The sequence below is a fragment of the Halichoerus grypus genome, chromosome 5 (assembly GCF_964656455.1).
Source record: "Halichoerus grypus chromosome 5, mHalGry1.hap1.1, whole genome shotgun sequence".
Taxonomy (NCBI): Eukaryota; Metazoa; Chordata; class Mammalia; order Carnivora; family Phocidae; genus Halichoerus; species Halichoerus grypus.
Window position 1 is genome coordinate 45,110,525 of NC_135716.1, and position 24,794 is coordinate 45,135,318.

The 24,794-nt window shown below is 37.1% G+C and overlaps 1 long non-coding RNA gene across 2 annotated transcripts in view; it reads right to left on the bottom strand.

Moving 5' to 3' along the window:
- Positions 1 to 12,333, bottom strand: part of LOC144381843 (uncharacterized) — a 32,797-nt gene extending 20,464 nt beyond the window's left edge. The window contains exons 1-2 of one of the 2 annotated variants that reach the window (XR_013447801.1): positions 11,967 to 12,333; positions 10,564 to 10,660 (exon numbers count right to left, since the gene is read on the bottom strand). This is a non-coding gene — a long non-coding RNA (uncharacterized LOC144381843). Of the gene's footprint in view, positions 1 to 10,563; positions 10,661 to 11,329; positions 11,778 to 11,966 lie in introns of those variants that run through there. The other variant, XR_013447802.1, reaches the window with a different exon arrangement.
- Positions 12,334 to 24,794: the final 12,461 nt, after the last annotated feature.

The following is a 24,794-nucleotide window of genomic DNA, read 5'->3' on the forward strand; positions in this document are numbered from 1 at the left end:
CTTTTTAAATTTCATTTGAAATGAATTGTATTATTTACCTTCTATGGGCCACTTAGCTAGTGTGGTTAACTTTTTAGAGTGTTTTGGGGGGATGGGAGATAGGAGCAGAGATGGGGGGGTTTGGGGGGAAGGGTTGGGCAGGCAGTAGTTGTAGCTATGACCAAGAAGGGTTCTCAAACCTTGATCAGTTCTTTAAAAAAGTATGTTATTTTTTCATCAGGAAGAGGGAAAACAGTATAAATAATTTAGGGAACCTTACATCAATCTTTTAAAAAGAATTAGAACACATCCTTCTAATTGTAATTGGGTCTGTTTTTATAATTAAAAATTACAACTTTTTTTTTTCTCATGATGAAAGCAATCCATATTCATTCGATTTAGAAAATACAGACAAGCGGGGCGCCTGGGTAGCTCAGTCGTTAAGCGTCTGCCTTCGGCTCAGGTCATGATCCCAGGGTCCTGGGACCGAGCCCCGCATCGGGCTCCCTGCTCCGCGGGAGGCTTGCTTCTACCTCTCCCACTCCCCCTGCTTGTGTTCCCTCTCTCCTTGTCTCTCTGTCAAATAAATAAATAAAATCTTAAAAAAAAAAAAAAGAAAATACAGACAAACATTGGAAGAAATCACACCTGTGATCCCACCACCCAGAGATATACTTTGTATATCCTTCTGTTCATTTTGTACCAAATGGTATCATAGTATACATCCCATTTGTAACTTGTTTCTTTCGCAGAGCAATGTTTTTACTATCCTTTGATAAGAATATCTAAATCTGAATCTAAATCTATCAATGTCTAAAACATAAAATTGGTAATCGTCAAAACTCTAATTTCGTTATCATGGAACTAATGAAACTTAACTTTCAAGGCCATTCATATACCCTGGCACAGGCTACAAGTGTGTTCACATAGTTATAACATGTTTTTGTAAAATTTGCAGAAATAAGATATTAAAAAAAATTTTTTTTTCTTATAGAGAGCCCTCCCAAATTTTATAAGCATCAGATCTAACAAAACCTGTATCTACCCCTGGTAGTGAATCCTTTCCCTTCCCACTTCCATTCATTCAGCAAATATTTTTGCATATTTATTATGGGCTACACGCTGTTCTAGGTATTTGGGACACATCAATGAACAAAACTGAAAAAGACCCTTGCTTTCTTGCAGCTTACTCTGCAGTGAGGAGAGGTAGACAGTAAGCTTAAGTAAGTAAATTATGCTGTATGCTATAAAGTGATAAGTGCTGTGGAAAAACAGTAAGGAAGAGGATAAAGGAGATTAAGGATTTGACAAAGAGAGGAGGTCTGATTCAAAAGGACGGGTTAAGCCTCATAGACAAGAAGACAGTTGTGCCAAGGCATGGAGCCCATTTTTTTCAAGAACATTTATACATCCTTCTAATTACATTAGCTTTACAAGAAACTTGTGAGTTCTTCCTGATGAAAAACTACTTTCAAGCTGTATAACTTTATAGGCTATTTGCATATAAATCCTGAAATTCTTTGCCTGCTATAGATAAAAGTTTGTGTTTTACAGCTAGTTAACGTGATGAATAAAATAGCATTAAGGGGTCAAGACATACAAACTTCCAGTAATAAAATAAATAAATCATGGGGATGTAATATGCATCATGATGACTGTAGTCAGTAATATTGGATTGCATATTATATACCTTTATATAGTGACAGGGGAGATTAGAAGTATTGTAATTATTGCAGTGTATACAAATTTTGAATCATTATGTTGTACACCTGAAACTAATATAATGTGGTATGTCAATTATACCTCAATAAGAAAAAAAGAATACCCAGAATTTTAAAGCTTTATCTCTAACCAGAATTAAATACATATAAACTTTTATCTTTAGCCAGGATTAAATACATTAACTACATATGTGCATATGAACATATACACATACATGGTTTAAAATTTTGTTTTAAATATAGTTTTGCTTGGTAACAACTTAATGGTCCTACCAACATGAAAATAATAGATTTTAAATGGAAATTAGAGAAACAGCTGTCCTGAGTTCTTGACCCTCTCACAATGATTTACAAGAAATTATATAATCTTGATTTTAAAAATCACAATTTAAGACTTGTCTAGCACATGCAACCCACAGATAGTAGAATCTGATACTTCTTAAAACTGTAAAGGTACATGTCTGAACAATACAGAAGTTCCCAAATTGAAAGGCCATTGCTATACGCTGTGAAAACAAACATACACTGTGAAAACAAAACACTCTCATCAACATAATGCAACTTCTACTAAACCTAAAATTTGATGGCAATTTTGAATAATCCTATTTTTAAAAGGTATATATTTATGTGTAGATTATACATTAAAAGCCTGGAATGATATGCAGCAAAATGTTAACAAGAACTTATTTTTGTGCTTATTGGTAGTGAGCTTACTTTGTGATCATCTACACCTTTGAACTTTTCCACAATGTGCATGTATTACTTGAATAAAAATATAATTTTTATGTTATCCATGCTTCCATATTTCACCTTCTCTTTTTCTAATGCAATCTCAGATGTAATCCTCACTCCTGAATGTCATCAAAAAGTCTCAGGTAAATGTCTTTCTCCCAGCTTCCTGGTGACACTTTTGAGCAACTGTTCTCCTATCATTTAACAACCTCTCCCCAGACCACATCACTTTCAGTTCTCGGCCAACTGTGACCTTGAGTAAAAAAGGCAAGCAGAAAGACACAGGATAACCCATTCTATTTCTCCTTCCATTGAGACACTCGGCCTCAATCAACTGTATCTGCTCTTTGTTTCTGTGCCTCCCAGTGGAGCTTTCTGTGTCTTCCTGATCCACTAGGACAACCCAAACTGATGTCTTCATATGAGAGCCCAAAGCAGGCCTTTTTTTTCTTTCTAGAGGATAAATTTGGATTTATGAATTCTTGTAAGATGCAATATTTCCTAATCTCTAATGTTAGACATTTTAGGCAACTTTGAAGAGTGAGTAAAGCCTGTGAATTAAAGGAAAGTGCCATAGTCACATCACTGGACAAAGATAGGCCTAGAATTCAGACTCCAATTCTAGTGCTCATTCCTCTAAACCAGAATGCCATGGATGTGAAGCCTAATTGAAGAACAATCTCCATGACGTACTCTTGGTTTACGTAGAGAAGTAAGGAAATGTGACAAAGCATCTGTCATTCATTTCTGTTTAAATGTTCAAGTTCCCCATCTTAAAGAATTTGCTGTGTAACAGCTGGATGATTCATGAAGATTGTTTAGAATGTTTTTTAAAAAATGCACCGGAGATTGTCATAAAAATATCTACTTTTCCTCATAGCCTTTTTATTTTCTCATCTTTCTCTTTCTGCTCATATATACATGCAAGTTTTTCTCTTTCTACTGTCTGCACGGAAGGAGGATATGTTGAGAGCAAGTTCAGAGAGGTACCTAAGTGGAAAGTTCATAACTGGTATAAATCAAGAATAGATCAGTGAAGTGGAAACCAGTGGAACAATGTTATTATTGTTTATCTTCAGGAAGCATTGGCAAAAAATACCTGACTCTGTGAGCCACTAAGTAAGCAATACTTTTGTGGGAGCTGGACTTCCGTTAACTTGTTTGCTTTATGAATGTAAAATAACTTATTAACTTTCTGTTAATGAACTCCTTAAGATCAGTAGTGTGTATCCTTGATATAGGTATGCATCCTTGTTTTAATAAGGACTTGTAAAGCACAGAGCAAGTTGTTACATTTTCACTTTGAATGTAAGAAGTAGCCCACACTTCCCTACTGAATCAATATTGACATCTAAAAACAAGACTAATAGTAGGTATCAAAATAATAAATGATTAGCCCTGTGAATAAGCATGTGGCAATTATTTATTGTTTTTCCCCATTCTGGTTGTTAACCAGAGTTTGCTTACCTGTAAAAATGACAACTAAAATGTGTATTCTGTTTCATGGGATAAAAAGAAAGTTTCAGGCGCACAGTATCTTGGGTCAACTCTCACAATGCTTCTGTTAGAAAAGCAAGATCATCCCCATTTTTACTAATGAATAAAGTCATTCCCTGGGAGGATAAGCAAGTAGTGGAAAAAGAATTCAAACTCATCATCCTGACACCACAGTACAGGCTTTTTCTGCAATGCTTTCTTCCTTCCCTCCTTTTCAAAGTGTTGTGTCCTTCCTCACAACACTTCTCATTCCCAATTTTGAGGCAAAGCATTTATACACATACATTGACAGACACTTGCTTACTCATGATGGGTTATTTCCAGTGTCTTCTTTTGAGTATCCCCGAAGTTGAGGGAAAAAGACTGCTTTTGATCAGCCTTTTCTATGTTATATGGCCTTTCCTCTCCCTCTAATCTAAAGGAACTCCACAAACATATTTATAGCACTGAAGGTCATTCTTTCTTTTCTTCACCTGTTTCTCCTTTCTCCTTCCCATTCTCTCTTCCAGTATTGGAGAAGCTCTGGAGAGCACATCCTTACAGACACACTCTTTTTTTTAAATATGAACTATTTTTTAAAATTAATTGTAAAAAGCACATGATGTAAATTTTACCTTCTGAACTATTTTTAGGTGTACAGCACTTTTACTATGTTCACACTGTTGTGTAACAGATCTCTAGAAGCTTTATCTTGCAAAGCTGAAGCCCTATATCCATTGAACAACCCCCCATTTCACCCTTCCACCCCAGTCCCTGGCAACTACCCTTCTACTTTCTGTTTTCATGATTTTGACTACTCTAGACATCTCATATATGTGAGATCATACAATACTAGTTCTTTTGTGACTGGCTTATTTCACTTAACATAATATCCTCAAGGTTCATCCGTGTTGCAGCATGTGATAGAATTTCCTTATTTCTAAAGGCCGTATAATAGTCCATTGTATATATTTACTACATTTTCTTTATCTATTCATCTATCAGTGGGCATTTGACTCCTTCCACCTCTTGGCTATTGTGAATAATGCTGCAATGAACATGGGTGTATAAATATCATTTTGGGATCCTGCTTTAAGTTCTTTTAGATATATAGCCAGAAGTAGGATTGCTGGATCATGTGGCAATTCTAATATTTCGTTTTTTGGGGACCCTCCCTACTAGGTCCTACATCTTTGCCAGTACTTGCTATTTTCTATTTTTTTTGATAGTGGCCCTCCTAATGGCTCATTGTGATTTGTTTTCCATTTCTCTAGTGATTAGTAAGTATGCACTATTTTTTTTTTATTTAAAATGTTTTGTTTTTATAATTGAGTACATACTATGTGCTAGGTATGCTGTTAAGTGCTTTGCATGTAGTAGCTCATTACTTTAACAATCATCCTATGGCCTAGTGGTATCCTTACTTTGTGTATGAGGAAACTAAGAATCAGAGTTTGAGTAATTTCCCTAAGGACAGAGAACTGTTAAATGGTGAAGTCAGAATTCAAAACCAGGTCTGATACCAAAGCTCACATTTCTAACGGCTGAGTTATCTCCCTGCTTTTTGCTTTAGCCATTATTCCCTAAGGTGGTGCTTGGTGATGAACACAGTTCTATATAAAGGAAAGAGAAAGCCACATTTGTTAAGTGCCTGATTTGTGCTAGACACTGCTAAACGCTGTCGGATGTGTATGTGTGAGTGTGTTTTAGAGGGAAGTGAAAGAGGGAAGTCCTAGCATTTTACACATACAAGTTTTTATTCCATTTGCATTGGTGCCATTGCAAGTCACAAAATGCAATGGAAAGAACACTGAGTTTGTATTTCTTACCATAGCCTTTGTAAATTTGAAGATCATTTTTTACTGATAAATGTACTCTCAAGAAATATGCAGAAATTCAAGATAAATTCTAATTCCAATTAAGGAGTTGATTTTATCACCTAGAGAGGGAATATCACCAGGAAGAGTGTACACAAGCAATAAACTACAGAAAAGAAGAGTCTTTTTTTTTTTTAATTTTATTTATTTTTAAGAGAGAGAGAGAGAGAGCCCACAAGTGGGGGGAAGGGTAGAGGGAGAAGCAGGCTCCCCACTGAGCAGGGAGCCTGATGTGGGACTCGATCCCAGGACCTTGGGATCATGACCTGAGCTGAAAGCAGATGCTTAACCCACTGAGCCACCCAGGGGCCCAGGGAAGAAGAGTCTTAACTATGGATAAAAGGAAGCAAAAATATGTAAGTTATAAAATATATGAGTATATAATATAAACAAAAATATCCTTTCTAAAACTTGCTCTTTATTTCACCAGCTCTCTTTTCCTGGTGTAAGGTGCCTACAACTGTTGTATTTTCTCCCCTGTTCTACTCCACCTCATGGCTTCCCCTCATGTTAGAAATAAAAACAGTGGGTCAAGAATTATAGAATTAATTTTGTTAACATAGGGACAAAATCAGAGTTGTTTGTGACATTTGAGAGACCCTAAGCCCAAGAAATTTGAGTCACAGGAATACATGACTCTTGACTGCCTATGGTAACCCCCTAGTACTGAAATCTTTAGCCCAACCTTCATTTGGTCATGAAAAGTGTCAAGAGAATGGAAAACTAAAATTATTTTATCTGTGCCTTACATTTAAGAAACATATTAACTCCCAACCCCAATTTTCTGGATTGAAATACTTTGGGATGTATTACTGCAATATTTCAAGTTGGTAACACCAATTATAAACAAAAACATCTTTAGGTAAAAGGGCACAAATTCTAATAAACTTACAAAAGAGGAGATAAAAATGTCTCTTGGTATTTATAATATTCATCGAGTACTGCCAATGTTACAGGAATCAATAAGCTAGCTAGTTTTTGTAGCCAAATGGGGTATCACCACGGCCTGTATTACTAAAGCGCGGGGGGCAGTGCAGTAAGCTCGGTAACGTATTTCGTAATACAACCTTTGGTGTAAATTCATGAGCCAGAAACAGCACACCATATTATCTCTACTTTTCTAAATTTTAGAATTGCTGAATTGAAATGAAACTACTGAGTTAAGATGCTGCTCATAGATATCTTATCTCATCATCTGGAATCACAGCCATCTGTGAAAATAATACCCAGATTTATTGCTCCATTTCTTTTTTTTTTTTAAGATTTATTTATTTGACAGAGAGAGACAACACAGGCAGGGGGAGTGGGAGAGGGAGAAGAAGCAGGCTTCCCGCTGAGCAGGGAGCCCGATGCGGGGCTCGATCCCAGGACCCTGGGATCATGACCTGAGCCGAAGGCAGACGCTTAACTGACTGAGCCACCCAGGTGCCCCTTATTGCTCCATTTCAATAACCCCTTGTGTCTGTTCTCTTTACCAAAGTTCTTTCACTCCTTTTGCTTTCTTTTCCTCTTCTATCTGGTTGATTATTTCCTTCTTTCATCTCTATTAATAGTTCAACATCTCTTTAAAAAGATTTATTTATTTATTTATCTGAAGGAGAGAGAGAGAAAGTGCGAGGGGAGGGGTAGAGGGAGAGAGTCACAAACAGACTCCGTGCTAGGTGCAAAGCCTGACGGGGCTGATCTCACGACCCTGAGATTATAACCTAAGCCAAAACTGAATTGGATGCTTAACCTACAGACCCACCCAGGCACCCCAATAGTTCAACATCTCTTAATTGTCCCTGAATGAAACTTCATTACCTCTCTTCTGAAGAAAAAATGGCTTATGATGGTAAATAAGAATACAATTTAAGAAAACAAATGAAAACCACAACTTTGCTAAGTGATTAGTACTTTATTTCTTATTGTGCTTAGTCTTAGTTCTTAATTTTTATGTACTACTCACCAGCAAGATTGTATAGTTAGCCTTGCAAAGCACTTCGTAACACATAAGCAGGTTCTGTTAATTGTTTCAATGAGGAGATACGAAAGTTAAATCTAAAATATAATGCGTGGGGGCACCTGGGTGGCTCAGTCGTTAAGCATTTGCCTTGGGCTCAGGTCATGATCTCAGGGTCCTGGGATCAGCCCCACATCGGGCTCCCTGCTCAGTGGGAAGCCTGCTTCTCCCTCTCCCACTTCCCCGGCTTGTGTTCCCTCTCTCACTGTGTCTCTCTCTGTCAAATAAATAAATAAAATATCTTTAAAATGTAATGTGTGTTGGAAAGAAGGTAACAATTTTTGAAAGTTAATGACTTTCACATGGATATTTTTAAGGAGGCATTTCAATAAAATTTTTATAAATGAATTTTAGTTAACAAAAAATTGCTCCTATGACATAGAATTGATGCTATTGGTATTTCTAGTTTATAAGTGAGAAAACAGAAGCTTAGTACGGTTAATGGACATACCCAAGGTTATACGGTTCATAAGTAACTAAATGTGATTTGGATATAGATGTCATAATCCAAAGTCCAACATATCATACTACAAATGCTATCTTGTATTATGTTATTTTCATTTAAATACTTTGTCATATAAATATTTCTCGGTTTTATATGGGTATCATTTTTGTTATCCATACAGTTCTCCACCAAGTTGCTGGATATTTTCTCTTGTTTGTTTTTGCTCTTGCAAATAAAGATATAGTTGACATTGTCACACATATATTCTCATTTCTGTTAAATTTTATCCTTAGAATAAATTCCTAGATATATAGGTGTTGAGTAAAGAATGAATTTTTTTTCAAGGGGTGCCTGCATGGCTTAGTTGGTAGAGTCTGTGGCTCTTGATCTCAGGGTCGTGTGTTTGAGTCCCATATTGGGCATGGAATCTACTTAAAATATTAAGAAAAAAAAGAATGATTTTTTTCAAAGATTGTCTCTGCTTTTCATGGGTTTATTTAAAAAAATTTAACAAGAAATCATATAAATAATGCATTAATATATACTAGTTAAAAAATTCTCAAGAAATTTAGTAAGGCATTCCTAGATAGTATATATTTTACTCATTCTGATTGGCCTTGGTCTTTCAGGCTGTGTTTTCCTTACATACATTAATCCTATAATTGAGAGCCTGACATAGAGCCAGTAGCTGAAGGAATGATGATGAGTTGGAAGATGTCTTCCACCAGAAGATACATCATAGCTACCATGCCCTACCAACACAAAGAATGTATAGTGTTATACAGATAAAATTTGAAATCATTGGTATACATTTCCAGGATTTCACAATGAATATATTCACAATGAATATAGTCATACTTTCTATATTAAGATCCTTTCTTAAGAAACTTTTATAAGGTAGTTACTCAGGGTTTATTATTTATGTCTTATCAACTCAGACTTTAAGTTTTTTTTTTGTTTGTTTTTTTTTTAAAGAAGGAAACATGGGGTAGGGGCAGGGGGAGAGGAAGAAACAGAATCTTAAGCAGGCTCCATGCCCAGTGCAGAGCCCCATGCAGGGCTCAATCTCACAACCCTGAGATCATGACCTGAGCCGAAACTGAGTCAGATGCTTCACCGACTGAGCTCCCCAGATGCCTCCAGCCTTTAAGTTTTCTCTCTGGAAAACCCTACCCAGAAAAACCCTTTGAAATAATCTCATTTCTCCTGATCATGAACACTCCTCAGCTTACTCACCCTCATGACAGTGATTCATTCATTTATTCAACAGATGATTGCCAAGTCTTCTAAATGCTGAGGATAGAGTACTGTCTAAGAGACAAGATTCCTGTTTCCACAGAGCTTCTATAAGATTTTTTCTTGTATAACAATTCTATGATTGTTGGAGAAAGCAGATAATACAAAGCAAATGGACATTTTAGGTTTAATCAATACTATGGGATTATATGTAAAACAGGGAGATGGGGCAGAGACAGTCTTGGGTAGTGGGTTGGGGAATGATGGCTTCTATCTCAGGGTGCTAATGAAAGACTTCTCAAAGCATTTGAGATAAGACCTGAAAGTTGAGGGATAAGCAGGCCAGGAAACAATAAATGCAAATGCCCTGGAGAAGCAAAAAGATTTGCCCTGTAAAGCAGACAGAAAAAAGCCAGAGGGCCTGGAGTATAGTGGATGTGGCAGGAGATGAGCTTGTCGAAATTCTCAGGGCTAATCATATTGGGCATTGTGGGTCATGCTAAGGAATTTGGATTTTACTTTGTTTACAAGGGGAACCTGCTTTTGAAGGTTATTAAATAGGAGAACGAAATAATGTGCTTCATTGTTTTCAAAGACCATCTGGCTGCCGAATGTCCTGCCCCAAGTCAATCTCTACGCCATCTTGTGATGACATCTAGTGTGTAGCACATAGTAAACACTGAACAACTAAGTACAAATTATCCATTTTATGTTCCATATCTTCTCCTATATAATCTCTCTTTTTTGACTATTCCTTTTTTCCTGTTTCCCTGACTACAGGGAAATTTCCAATTCATGACAACACAGCTAAAGCATTACTTACTGTTTCTGGGAGCCTTCCTATCTTCAGACTCTACATCTTGTTTATCTCTGCTCAGTTTCTGGCCCAGGGTCTTAGGTGCCTCATAGAGCAGGAAGCTTTAAGGTGCTGTTCTCCCTTGGGCCTCAGCAAGACATAGGCCCTTAACATTCCTTATCTTAAAGCTGGGTGGAGATCTCAACGTTCTCAAGTAAATGAATATAGAAAACGAGGGGGACAAGCAAGGAATTCTTGACAATAACAGTTTCTATAAGATGGACATCAGATTTACTTACTTTGAAGAGAAGAGCAGGGACCAGGATGAATTACTCCACATGGATCATGCTTAAACTGCAGGGAAGGTGCCCTTCTGTTGGGCCCACATAAAAGAGCCTGAAAAATGGGTGTGAAGAATGAGAAGTGTTAGCTGTAATCAGTTAGATGCTCTGCAAACACAGCAATTGATATTTCTAATGTAAATATGCAGGGCAAGAAAAAGAGAAATTCAGATGGCACACAGAATGAGGTACTTTTTTTTTTTCTGAAAAATCAAAGACCACACAGGAACCAGATAGTATAACTGGAAATCCCCTTGTACTTGCTTTTTTTTTTTAGTCGCTTATTAAGAGTGAGAAAAAGGATGGAAAAAGAGCAGATAGGACCAAGTGCTGCCCACTAAGATTTAGTGCAACCATTAAATAAGACAACTAAGAGAAAATGAAAAATGGGAACCAAATCCTATCTTGCACTGGACAGAAGCAGACCTCAGTCATTACTAGCAAGAGGAGGCATGGTGAGGTGGAAAAGCCATTAGGACTGGAGTCAGAAATGTGAGTCCTGAGCTCTATATTACTGATGTGACCTTGGATCTGTTAGGTCACTTTGAATGAGCTGGTTTACTCAACTTGAAGATAAGGATAATGATACCATTGTTAGCAACAATTTCACAGGTTTGTTATAGCAAATGACATAAGATTAGCAAAACTAATTTGTTATTATCATTTCAATAAAAATAGGCGAGACTCGAATGATGGTGGGAACTGCTCCATCCTTCCTACTCACCATCCCAAATTAGAAACGTTTTCCCAAAAATCTTCTTCCAGCACACCTACACCCTAATCTCCTCTTCTCTCTTTGCAATTTCTTTACTGAGCAGCTGTCTGCTGGCCCATCATTATTCTAGCCAGCGGTAGGGCAGCTAAGGCGGCCAACCAAGGCATCTGATTTTAAGTACACTGGGTAAGCGGGTGTGTATTAGCATTGATTTTTTACCACTTGTTTTGCTGTGTTCATCATTTGGCTCCTCTCCCAGTGGATTCATTCACTCAGCACTTTTCCACATTTGTACTTTGTTTTGCAATTATCCTGACCGACAACTATTTGCAGTATGTGATGTTACTAAACAGTTTTCATGCAAACCCTGCTTTCCCACATCCTGGAAAAGATTGACTCTTTTTTAGAGTCCATTTAAAATGGGCCGCATTTATGCATTAACTAGTGAAAAACAAACATGACAAAACAGAATCTCTATTTTAACATTTGAAATCCCTGAAATAGGTTTATGGTAAAAACAAGACCAAGAAATAATCAAAAGGCTTGGCTGTTGTTCATTAGTGACACTAAACGTAAGAAGTTATTGATTTCCCTTAGCTGAGCTTTGAAAACACAAATAACCCACAGCACAATTTGATTTTCTTACCTGGATGCTCTAATGAGTGATGAGTTCAGTTCACTGACACAAGCCCCAACCCAAGTTCAGAGACACAAGCCCTATAGGAATGAGTCTCTGAACTTGGTGTAGGGCCTTATTACCAAATGTCTGGGGGCAGGGAGGGAATAAGAAAAGAAAGTTATTAGTAAAAAGAAAACTCATTATGGGGGATCTAGTTTATGTTTAGCACTACTCTCAGGATACAGAGATTTGGAATGAAATGGACTCAATACTAACTAAGAAACTGATGATCCCTATGGTTCATGTAGAGAAGTATCAATAACCTGTAAGTTAGCCAATTAAAACCTAAAAGAAAAATAGAATCCACATCATACATGTTTACAAACATTTCTCTAGATTCAGTTCCCCTTAATTATCTAATGCTGAATTTATAAAGGCACACTAGGCCAAACTCTCCTCTCATGTGGGGCCCCATAGTGTTTTTCTTCTTTCTTTTTTTTCTTGATTTTATAGGAAATGAGAATATCCATAAAAATGCACCAGTTTGGGAATCATATCTAGGGGTATCTAATCTAGAGTTTTTCCAAAGGTGGAAATAAAAGTTTAAAAAAGAAAAATAGTGAAACAAGACTGAATGTTAGGTTATAGTAGACACAATCAATTCCTCACACAAGTCTTATCAGCCAACCTCCTCACATGAATTTGTTATAGATGCAGTCTTAGTTCTTTGTGCAGGAAATGGGATAATTTAACTCAGGCCCTCGGAAACCATTCAGGTCACCAGTGCAGTGACATAAACATGGCTGGAAAATTCCTGTCTCAACTCTGGTGATTACCTTGGCTGTAAGCAGATTTGGCGGGGAAATCCTATGCCTGTTTTTGTGGGTCTACACTAAGTTGCCATAGAGAAACAGAACCACTCCTCATGGTGCTGCCTGGTATGCATAATGTGGTCTTTAGATGATAACTGTGACCGTAATGAGTGTTTCTTCCTGAAGTTAGTGCAACAACAAGAACAGTGAAGAGTGAACCTTGATTGCTCTGCCAAGCTTTGTGGTAAGACTTACATGTATTAGCTCATTTAATTCTCACAATATTCCCATGTTATTATTTTCCTCATTTTTTTCCAACAAGGGATCTGGCACAGAGAGGTGTAAATTGCTCATATTTTCCTCTTATGAAAAACTTCTCAGTGGAGGCAAAGAGCTGTGGATCCTTTCCAACTTCACTAGTCAAGGGAGAAGGCATAAGTAGGATGACATCATAAGCCACATAGGTCAGCAAATAAAGGACGGTCACAATGGGCATGGATACAGAAACAGCCGCTGGTAGATTCCTCAGAAAAAAAATTAAAGGACATTTTACTGTTTGAACATTTGAAAAAGAAACCAAGAATACAAGCATTTTCATCAAAATGGAAGATTTTCTTATGGGCAAAGGTGATGACTCTCCTCAGAGTTTAGAGCAGTTTCTCCAAGACATCTTTTCTCTCTTTCTCTCTAATCCATTAAGAAACTGTCATCCTGAAGTAAACAAACTGGTATGGTCTTTGTTTTGAAAAAGTCAATTATATTCACTTTCTACAAGCATATAGCTACATAACAGTCATGAAGCTTCCCATCAGAGAAAGTACCTTCCCTTATCCTCGCTAGGTGACAAAGGAAGAAATTCTAAGGCATTAGCAGTGTGGCAGGCAGATTTTGTCCCCCTCAGTCTAAACCCAATGTCATGCCTGTGAATATATTGCATAGATAGCAAAAGGAAATTAAGGTTACAGATGGAATTAAGGGTGCCAACCAGATGACTTGAAGATCAAGAGATTACCTTGTATCATTTAGAGGAGAGGCAGGAGAGACTGAAATTTTCAGACGGCTTCTCCTCATCCTTGCTGGCTTTGAACATGGAAGAAGTGAACCACGAGCCAAGAAGTGTAGGCAGCCCTTAGAAGCTGGGAACAACTCGGGGTGCCTGGGTGGCTCAGTTGGTTAAGCATCTGACTCTTGATTTTGGCTCAGGTTATGATCTCAGGGTCCTGGGATCGGGCTTCATGCTGAGCATGGAGTCTGCTTTCCTTCTCCTTCTGTTCCTCCCCCTGCTTGTGCTCTCTTAGATGAATAAATAAAATCTTAAAAAAAAAAAGAAGAAGCTGGGAACAACTTTCAGAGGACAGTAGCATGAAATGGGGACCTCAGACCTACAACTGCAAGGAACAGAATTCTGGCAATAACTTATAAGAGCAAGGAAATGGATTTGCTTCTAGAGTCTCTAAAAAGGAATGCAGCCCTGCCTACACCTAGATTTTAGCCCTGTGAGCTCTGTATCAGGTGTCTTACACACAAACATATAATAAAATACATACATACATAAAATAATGAAGTCTACTTTCTGCCATAGTGTACTATGCCAAATGCAGTGCTACATATATCAATGTGGTCATATCTCTTAAAAAGTATGTTAAGAGACAACCAGAAGCTGCAAATAGATATGTATAAGGTAGTGCTATTTATGAAATGACACTACTGTGGATACATTCATATGTTGTAAGATTTTTAAAAAAATGCATGGGGCGATTTGTGTTTACTTTGGGCAGTTATTTATTCCGGGAAGAAAAAGGTGGTGGTGATGAGAGGAAGATAGAGGAATGGAGCTTTGGTTCTATTTATATTGTTTTATTTCTTTAAAAAGAAGTCTGAAACAAATATAGCACTTAGAATGTGTGGGATATGGAATCCTTGTTATATTCTGTACATTTGAGATATTTCATAATTTGAAAAGGAGCAAGTTTTCTGGGAGGAACTAACATATTTAAGGAATGACCAATTGGAAGAGATGGCAGAAGGTCAGAGAAGTGGTCCTTGTCATGTCCACAGAGGCATGTCTTGGGTGAAAAGTACTCAAGTCTAAAGTCTTGATTATGGTATCTCTGTTGGGGAAATAACCAGACACCCCTTATTCTGTCTTCTTTTGTTTATCATTTATGTTTCAGCACAGATCTCATTAGTGGAAGAAAACATATTTTTCACAAAATCGTAGAAGCCCAACAACAGTTCTATTTCTCATCCTTAGTGAATAAAATGGCATTGCATTCTGATTTTATTTATCAGTACAACTCTGATGGATGGATCCATTCTCAGCTTAATGCCAAGGCCCCTAATGGCCATTAGGTAACATAGCTTGGTTTTGATGATTTTTATAAAACTGAAGGCAGAACCTGAAGTTTGGTAAGGGAATGTCAGAACACCTGCCAGGTATCTTAGGAAACAGCCAACTGGCCTTCTCTTGGCTATCTTGTCAGTTCAACTTGTGTCTGTTTTTTTCTAATTTTCACATCGTGTTTGGCACAGATTTTCCAGCTCCTAAGGCCTATTTTTAGTAGACATGTACATTTTGGATAGTTGTTTTGGTTTTGGTTTTCTCCTTTTATCCCTGATCTGATCTCCTTAAAGGCAAAAATGCTTTTTTTTTTCCCCTACTTTTTTCCTCTCTGGGAGGAAAATACATGCTTGTTGAAAGATGATTTTGTGAAGGTTTTGACTTAATTTGAGGTATTGCTGGAGCTTCTTTGGATGGCACTAATTTTCATGGCTTAAAAGTACATTAGTAAAACATAAAACAAATACTATAACCAGAAGGTTTTTAAAAAGTAGATATCTTACAAAAATAGCAAGCTCATAAGAAAAGGTATATTTATCACACAATGGTATTAATGTTGACTTTAGACCTATAAGTACCAATTCTAAATGCTCTATACGTCATTAAATTTTTGGTACTGATAGGTCCTTAGGAATTTCACCTGAGAGCCACTCATTTAGTGGCTCAGAAAATTGAAAGTCGGCATATTTCAGTAATTTTCTCAAATGGCTCCACACTGCTAGAGTCGAATTGCAACCTAAGTGTCCTGACTTGATATTTGAGTGCCTTTTCCATGGTCTGTTACTATGGTCGTTTTTTGTTTTTTTTAATATATATATATATATCTATATATATCTCTAAGATTTTGAAGACTTGAATTCAAGATGGGATGTGGTTCCTCAAGGACAGGGGAATGCCCCGTCAGTCTTTGTTTAGCTAATGCTTAGCATTGTGCCAGGGCCAGAGCCAGCATTTGTCAAATGAAAGGTTTCATGAGTGTCTTTCCTGGATAACCTTGGGAAATCACTTTATCTTCCCAAGTCTCACTTCCTGATCTGTAAAGTGGGAATAAAACTCACCTTATTTCTTCCACAGGATGTTTTTTAAATATATATTTGTTTGCTTATTAAGAAAATTTTTATGGTTTTCCAAAGTGATAACTTTACTATGATATACATAATTACCATTTTGAGAAATATATATTTACATACATTGAAAAAATATATATACACTGTTTCATTTGATATATTGATAAGTTAATATTTTAAAGCTTTATATGTATCAATTATTGTGTATTTATATACCTGTATATAGCTAAATACAAACATATAAAGTGTATTGTTAAATCTTTTACTGCAAATTGTTACAGGAATGAACAAAAGGATAAAGGATTATAATTAGAGCTTGGGTCTTTTTTTTTCTTTTCTGTAAAATGACTGAGTTATTTTATGCCTGAAATAGTAGAAATTCCTTTTAATCGCAAACAACTGTTAGTGCTTTTTGACATTCTCTCAAATCATGTTTTCAAAGAGCCCTTACTTTTAAAAAAATTGTTTCTTAATAAACAGTTGTTTCTAATAACCATTGTTGTTTATTGCTGTGTATTTTGATAATGTTGCCTGTAAATATTTCTTATCTTTAAATATTTATGACTTATATTTTGTCTTCTTAAAAAATATTCTTGATTTTGCCTATCCCAAATTCAGACCCTACAGTCAAAATTAAAAAAAAACAAAACAAAACAACTGTTAAGATGTCTTTTATGAATAAACAACATTTGGATTTCCTAAAATGGCCATTAGGTAACATAGGTTGGTTTTGATGATTAAATGAGATATTATGCTGAAAAGCTATTGAAAATGTAAAAGCTAGATAGATTTACTTTTTTATGGTCAGAACATTTAATAGTGCTACATTTGAAACTCGGTGACACAACTTGGAACCTACTAAACAGTCTAGCTTAGACTCTGAGAACTATATTGTAGGTTGATATTCATGTAACATAGTAGTTCATATTTGCTTAACTACTTCATGGGTATTTTTATTCGTTTGTTTATTTAGCTTTTGGTCTTACCTTTAAAAACAAAGTAGCCATTCCTAGTTATACCTAAGATGAGTGTCAAGATCTTTACATACATGAAGATACCCTGAACTCTGCTTTCCTAGTTCACACTCCTGCAGTGAATAAATATTATAGTTCCTAAAGAAAGAAGGAACACAGTAAGTGAAACACAGCATTATGCTGCTTACATCACAGGCACAGCCGCTCACAAGAATCAGTGTTCAGGAAGGACTCTCAATAGGATGAAAGTCCATTGTTTAAAAAACAAAAATCATACACTTTCCATTTGATAAACAGTTTTATATAGTAGTTTTAAGAATTTATCTACTTTTGTTTTTCCTACCCTTCTACAACCCATGACTAAAGTGACTTGGGGTGCCTGAATGGCTCAGTAGGTTAAAGCATCTGACTCTTGATATCACTCCAGGTCTTGATCTCAGAGTTGTGAGTTCAAGTCCCACGTTGGGCTCCATGCTGGGTGTTGAGTCTACTAAAAAAACATAAATAAATACAAAAAATAAAGTGGCCTGATGAGTTTGGAAAATGATCCTGAAGTAGAATTTGGTCCCAATGCCTCATTGCATCTCACTAGGATCCTCTTCCGCTTATGTGGGGAAAACTGAATGTACCTGTTGTACCATTTCAGGGAGGACATTCACATAGAATACCTCTCTTATTTTCCTGTCTTCATACCTTGGCTTATGCTGTTTTCTACACATGGAATGCTCTACTGTACATGCCCTTATATTTCTGTTTGTCAAAATCCAGTCTTTCAAAGTCTATCTTGATAGTCATCTTCTCTAAGAAACTTCTTCTGATCCCCAATGCAAATGTGAGCTCCCTCACTTTTGAAATATTATAGCACTCGTTTATATTTTTTCTGATGGAATATCATTTTTGCTTAGGCTGTTCTTTATATGTGTCTTATACTCTCAACAGAATATATGCTAATTGTGGAAGACCTTATTTCTATGTCCCCACAGTTTATAACATGTAGAAGATTCATAGAACAGAACTAAACTTAGGACTTAGATTCTTAGTCCAGGTTCATAAATTATTCATGGATAATGAACCTGAAGTTACCAGCTATTTTTCATAAAATTTGTAAGTTAAATCAATATGAAATAAATGAATGTAACTTTCAGGGACACGAAGGCCCTAAGTTTAAACATTTAGTATTATCAGAAATACAAGTGACTACTTTCCACAAATAGACTGGCCCTCAGCTAAATTTGAAATATTAGGTTGACAGGGGTTTAAAAATAGCTATGAGGTCTCCTTGATTAGAATAAGATTCTAAGAGCCTGAAGGGCAAAGTACTATACTCACATATGCAGGCAATCAGGATCCATTTCCCGGCCTCATATGGGGTATCATAGTTTGTCCAAACATGTGTGATAACAAATTTCATAAATGTGGGTGACCTGTCCTGTTGGCTCAATGAGTAAAGATGACTAAAATCAGCTGAAGACGATAAATCTATGAAATGCTTCCAAGACATATGCACAGCTTGTCCTTGACTTCTGGATGTAAGTTCCCAGCTCTGCATAATATAAAGTCCCAAACAGTGAAAAAAGTCCAGTAATATCCCAAACAATCAGGAAAAGCCTAGAGGAGGCACTATTCTAAGAACCTTCTTGGGCGATACAAGTATGCCTGAGCCTCATATGCCCCACCATGAGACAGATGCTATTTAGTACAGTGATGTTCTGCTTCATTGGGACGTTTTCTTCTTGGTCCTTGTCTTGCTTGTCTCCTCTTGGTTCTCCATTACTGAGTGTGACATGTTTACCACAGCGTAGAGAAAAACGATCATTTTGTGCTAGAATAGCATACCTGTGGGTTGATGAGAAGAAAAAAAGTTGCTCTTCATGAGATGGTACAAGAAAATGGCAAAAACAACTTTTGGCGACTCTCAAACCAACAATAATGTGAAGAATGTTCCTGAAATTCTGTTACTGAGTGAATACACCGTATGACTCAATTTTCAGCATGATCCACCCATTCATTTATTCATTTCCAAAGCAGTTAAAGAACTCAGGAGAGATAGGTTCTAGGAATACAAATAACAAAGCATAGTCCTTGCCCTCAGGGATATCAGTCTGTTAGAACACAATTAAAAAATCACTTGGGCTGCAGTGAGCTCATGGAGAAGCAGCAACTAACTTGTCTCTGGGATTATGAGAGTGTCCTGAGGCTTGGGAATGATGACTCAGAGTTCTTGGGGTACATGAGAAGAGGGTAAGTGGCATTCCAGGTAATGTTCACAGCATGTGCAAGGCAATGACAAAAGAAGAACTGAGTAGTTTGGTGTAGCTGAAGTTCAGGGCATAGAGGGTGATGTTAGGAGCAGAGCCTGCAAAGCTGTGTAGCTGCTAATTTAAAGGGTTTCTTGCTGTAAGGAGATTGTCCTCTATCCTGTGGGTGTTTGGGGACCTTTGAAGATTAAACAGATGTGGTGTGATACATTCTATTTTAGAAAGATGAAAGAAGTCTAGCATTGAACGGGCATTTCTTTACAATAATTTAAAAAATGTATTAAATCCCGGGCACCTGGGTGGCTCAGTTGGTTAAGTGACTGCCTTTGGCTCAGGTCATGATCCCAGGGTCCTGGGATCGAGTCCCACATCGGGCTCCCTGCTCAGCGGGGAGCCTGCTTCTCCCTCTGACCCTCCCCCCTCTCATGCTGTTTCTCTCTCTCTCTCTCTCTCTCAAATAAATAAATAAAATCTTTTAAAAAATGTATTAAATCCCATCAATCAATTTTGAAATCTGGTCATTTCTACCCACTGCAGTCCAGGCATCATCTAGCCCCTCTCTAGTCATCTTTAGTAATCTTCAAATATGTAAACTACAGTACATCATATCATTTCTCTGCTTGAATTTATCCAGTGGCTTCCGTTACACTATCATGACATTCAAACTCTTCCCCAAAGTCCTATGTGATTCCAGCCTCTTCTTACTGCTGTGGCTTCGGCTCACAGCTCCCTTGTCCTCAGTCACCACCTCCATTAACATTGGCCTCACTCATCCTCCTAATATTCACCTGTCAGGCACCTCTTCTTCACTGGGGGAAATCTCTCAGACCTTGCTTTTTGAAAAAGTATCCTAATCATTTTTTAATCTAAGGTAGGTCCTTCTCCAATCCCTCTGAAACCCACTATTATTTGTTTTCTTCACAACACTAATTGTTATTTGATGGGATCTTATTCACTTAAATAAATTTGTCCAATTCTTGTTTGTGTATTGTCTTCCTCTCCCACTAGAATATACATCCCTTGAGGACAGGCTTTTTACCTTTTTCATTGCATCTCTACTACCTGACACATGGTCAGTATTCACTAGTGATTTCTAGAATGAATGAATAGTAAATTTCATTGTTACATTCCTTGTCGGGGAGAGGGTACATCGGCAAGAAGTCAAGAAATCTAACACTGTGGATGCTGCTGTCTGAGGCAATTGTGGCTTTTTTTTTCCTTACCAGAATGTGCCCAGGGTGTCAGCTTAGCTACTACTTTTAAATCCTTTCTCCCTCTGCTAGCCCACTGGGAATTTCTGCAGTGTTTTCCAGTGAAAAACTTTTATAATCTCAAAAGTAGGTTGGGGCTTTTGGTAGAGATTGCAGGGCTTTTTATGCCTACTGAGAGGAAATTTTCCCTTAAGAAATACTTTGTTCGCTACAATTTATCCATCAGTATTGCATTTCTTCCATTCTAACACCCTAAATATTTAATTATTTCTGAGGTTCAAAGAATATTTAAGGAAACAATTTTGAATACATGTCACCGAACTGAAGAACAATTATGCCAAAATCTGAGTTTGCCTAGAAGGAAACATACAAAAGTTTTTCTCTGAGTCTCTGAAAACAGTCTGTATTTATTAGCCTCTAAAATGCTTTTGTCCAGACCAGACATGCCATATGAATCACTGAAAACTCACCAAGTTCAGGTTAATGGGAAGCAGATCACAGCAGTAAAAAGGTATCAAAACAGTAAAGAAATAGTACAGAAAAACGGCTTTTTATTCTTTTCTTTTAAAAGAAAAATTTTATTTACAATAGCCAAGATATAGAAAAAACTTAAATGTACCTCAATGGATGAATGGATGAAAAAGATACAACACACACACACACACACACACACACACTGGAATACACTCAGCCATGAGAAAGAAGGAAATCTTGCCATTTGCAACAATATGGATGGAATTTGAGGGCGTTATGCTAAATGAAATAAGCCAGATAGAGAAAGATAAATGCTGCATGATATTACTTATGTGTGGAAACTAAAAAGAAAAAAAAAGTTATACTCACTAACAGAAACAGAGTAGAAAAGTTGTTGCCAGGAGCTGGGGAGTAGGAGAAATAGGAAGAAAAGGTTTGTAAGAGGGTACAAACTTTCAGCTCTAAGATGGATAAGGCCTGAGGATCTAATGTTAAACATGGTGATTATAACTGACATGACTATATTGTTTAATTGAAATATACTAAGAGACTAGAACTTAAAATTTCTCACCAAGAAAAGTGAAAAAAATAAAGAGAAAAATTAAGGTTTGACAGCCTATGGAAAGTAGTTTCTCCCTGTGGAATAACGGAAAAATCCAGAGCATGATTTTATCTTAATAAATCATATAAGGTCCACAGGTTGAAACTTAATTTCTGATTGGTAAAATGCCAGAAAGTAAATCATATTCCATCCAGTCTCTTTATGTCCTTTCTTTTTCTTTTTTTAAGATTATTTATTTATTTATTTGACAGAGAGACACAGTGAGAGAGGGAACACAAGCAGGGGGAGTGGGAGAGGGAGAAGAGGGCTTCCTGCGGAGCAGGGAGCCCGATGCGGGGCTGGATCCCAGGACCCTGGGATCATGACCTGAGCTGAAGGCGGACTCTTAACCTGGGACCATGATGTGAGCCAAAGGCAGAGGCTTAACCAACTGAGCCACAAAGGCGCCCCTCTTTATGTCCTTTCTGAACAAGCAGAGTATCTGGTCATTTCAGCCATACTCTCACTTAACTACATAAATCAATAAAGAACTGATTAATTTTTTCTTTTTGGTATTCTTAACGAGGGGAAGAGACTTCAAACTGGAAATAACACTTTTAGCTATTTTATTGGTACTTCCCCATTTGCTCAGGGTCTCGAAATATCCTCATAAAGGAATCAACCACAGATTATGGATGTTGCAGACTAATTATCTACCATAACAAACTCCCTAGGTCAGTAATGGAATGAGAAGTGGGATGGGTTTTAAGAATAAACAGTTTATGGGGGCCCCTGGGTGGCTCCGTCAGTTAAGCGTCTGCCTTCAGCTCAGGTCATGATCTCAGGGTCCTGGAATGGAGCCCTGTGTCCAGCTCCCTGCTCAGTGGGGAGTCTGCTTCTCCCTCTCCTTCCCCCCCCACCCCCCCACCTCCCACCCCACTCATGCATGCATGCTCTCTTTCTCTCAAATAAATAAAAATCTTTAAAAAAATGAATGAACAGCTTCTGGGTTATTATTTTGAGGAACATAGTTTGAACTTTTCCTAGATGTTTGTTTCTATTTCATAGCAACTTGTAATTTTAAAGATATATCCACTCAAATCTCTCTAAGTATTATTTATACTTATTTTAAAGTTGTTTTCGGTGTAATCTTTAATTTTCTTATTTTTTTTTCTTCAGATGTTTAATTTGGGGATTCTTTATACAGTTGGTATCCTTAAATCATGAGATTTCAGTGGACACAGTGCCTTGCATCTAGACTTCATAAGCAGAGCATGAGCAATACCATATTTTTTCTATGTAAGGACAGGAGACATGTTCCTTTTTAATATTTTAATATACTCAGCTCCCAAACCCCTAAGAAAAGTGTGCTTACATTGAAACACACATTTTGGATGAAAAAATAAGCCAATGCTTTAAAAACTGACCTGGATAGAGATTATTTGGTTAAACTTGTAGATTACATAGTCTTTTATGATATTGTGTAACACTTTAAAAATATTTCAGTTATAGTCATTAGTGAATAGGTACATGGTTGTACCTTAATAGTGATGATTAGTTGAGATTTGTCATGTTGAAGGGAGCAAGCCTGTGTGGCATTTTACAGACTTTTCCTTAGCCCAGTACCATTCAAAATTTTAATTAGTAACTTGGATGAAATTACAAAAGGAAACTTTGTTAAGTTTGTGGATGACAAGCTGGGAGATTCCAGATTTAGGAATCAAAACCATACTGAGTGCACTGCTGGAACTAGAATGAATTTAGAAAAATTAAGAGGGATAAAGGCATAGTGTTATATATGGACTAAAAACCCAACCCAACTTTGAGTATAAAAAAGGAGAGATAAGGCAAAACAGCATAGTTACAAAAGACAGAGGATTTTTAGCTCATTTTAGTTAAGTATCAACTAAGCAATGTCATGTCATTGTTAAAAAATAGGCTTTTAATATATTACTTTCAAGAGAAGAGATATCCCAACTGTGCTGACAAGACCTAAATGGATTAAAAGTTATCACATGCAGTTATGGGTACCATACTTTCAAAGAAATACAGAACATACCTCTTAAATAGCAACTGAAGGAAGAAGGGATTATTTCAAAGTAAAAAAAAAAAGTCCTCAGGAATAGAAGAGTTATCTGGAAATATTATAAAGGGTTGTCATGTGGGGGAGGGAATAGATGTACTCTATATAGACTATCCCAATGTTTGGAACCAGGACCGATAGATACATACACTAGGGAAATAGATTTTTAAATCAATGTAGGAAAGAACTGACAGAACTGTCTAGACATGAAGAACATGACCTGAAGAGGTAATAGGCTCCTCCAACATCAATAGAAGTTTTTGATCATGAGATATTTGTCTATCTAATGTCTTTATTTGAGGAATTTGAGGCATAACCATATGTAATTATTCCTTTCAACCTAGAGATTCATTAATTCTATGACATCAAATTTTAAAAGTGGGGCGCCTGGGTGGCTCAGTCTGTTGAGTGTCTGCCTTTGGCTCAGGTTATGATTCCAGGGTTCTGGGATCGAGTCCCACATCAGGCTCCCTGCTCAGTGGGGAGTCTGCTTCTCCCTCTGCCCCTCTCCCCTGCTCATGCATGCACATTCTCTCTCTCTCTCACAAAAATAAAAATAAAATCTTAAAAAAAAAAAACTTAAAAGATTAGGGACACCTGGGTGGCTCAGTCAGTTAAGCATTCAGCTCTTGATTTTGGATCGGTTATGATCTCAGAGTCCTGGAATCGAGCCCTGCATCAGGCTCTGAGCTGGTCAGGGAGTCTGCTTGAGGAATTTTTTCCTCTGCTCCTCCCCCTGCTTGTGCTTTCTCTCTCTCTCTAAATATTTACTAATTTATTTTAGAGAGAGAGAGCAGGGGGGTGGCAGAGGGAGAAAGAGAGAATCCTCAAGCAGACTCCTTGCCAGGCTAGGAGCCTGATGCAGGGCTTGATTCCAGGACTCTCAGATCATGACCTGAGCTGAAATCGAGTTGGATGCTTAACTGACTGAGCCACCTGAGTGTCCTTTTAAAAATTTTAAAAGATTAAGAATGAAATTGGCAACAAGAGTAAAGGCAGCATAATTTTCCAGGAAAAGGATGAGAAGGTACAGACAAGTCAAGCAAAGGAATTTTGTTTTTAAAAGAAATCTGGGTGTTTGACATTGCAAAAAA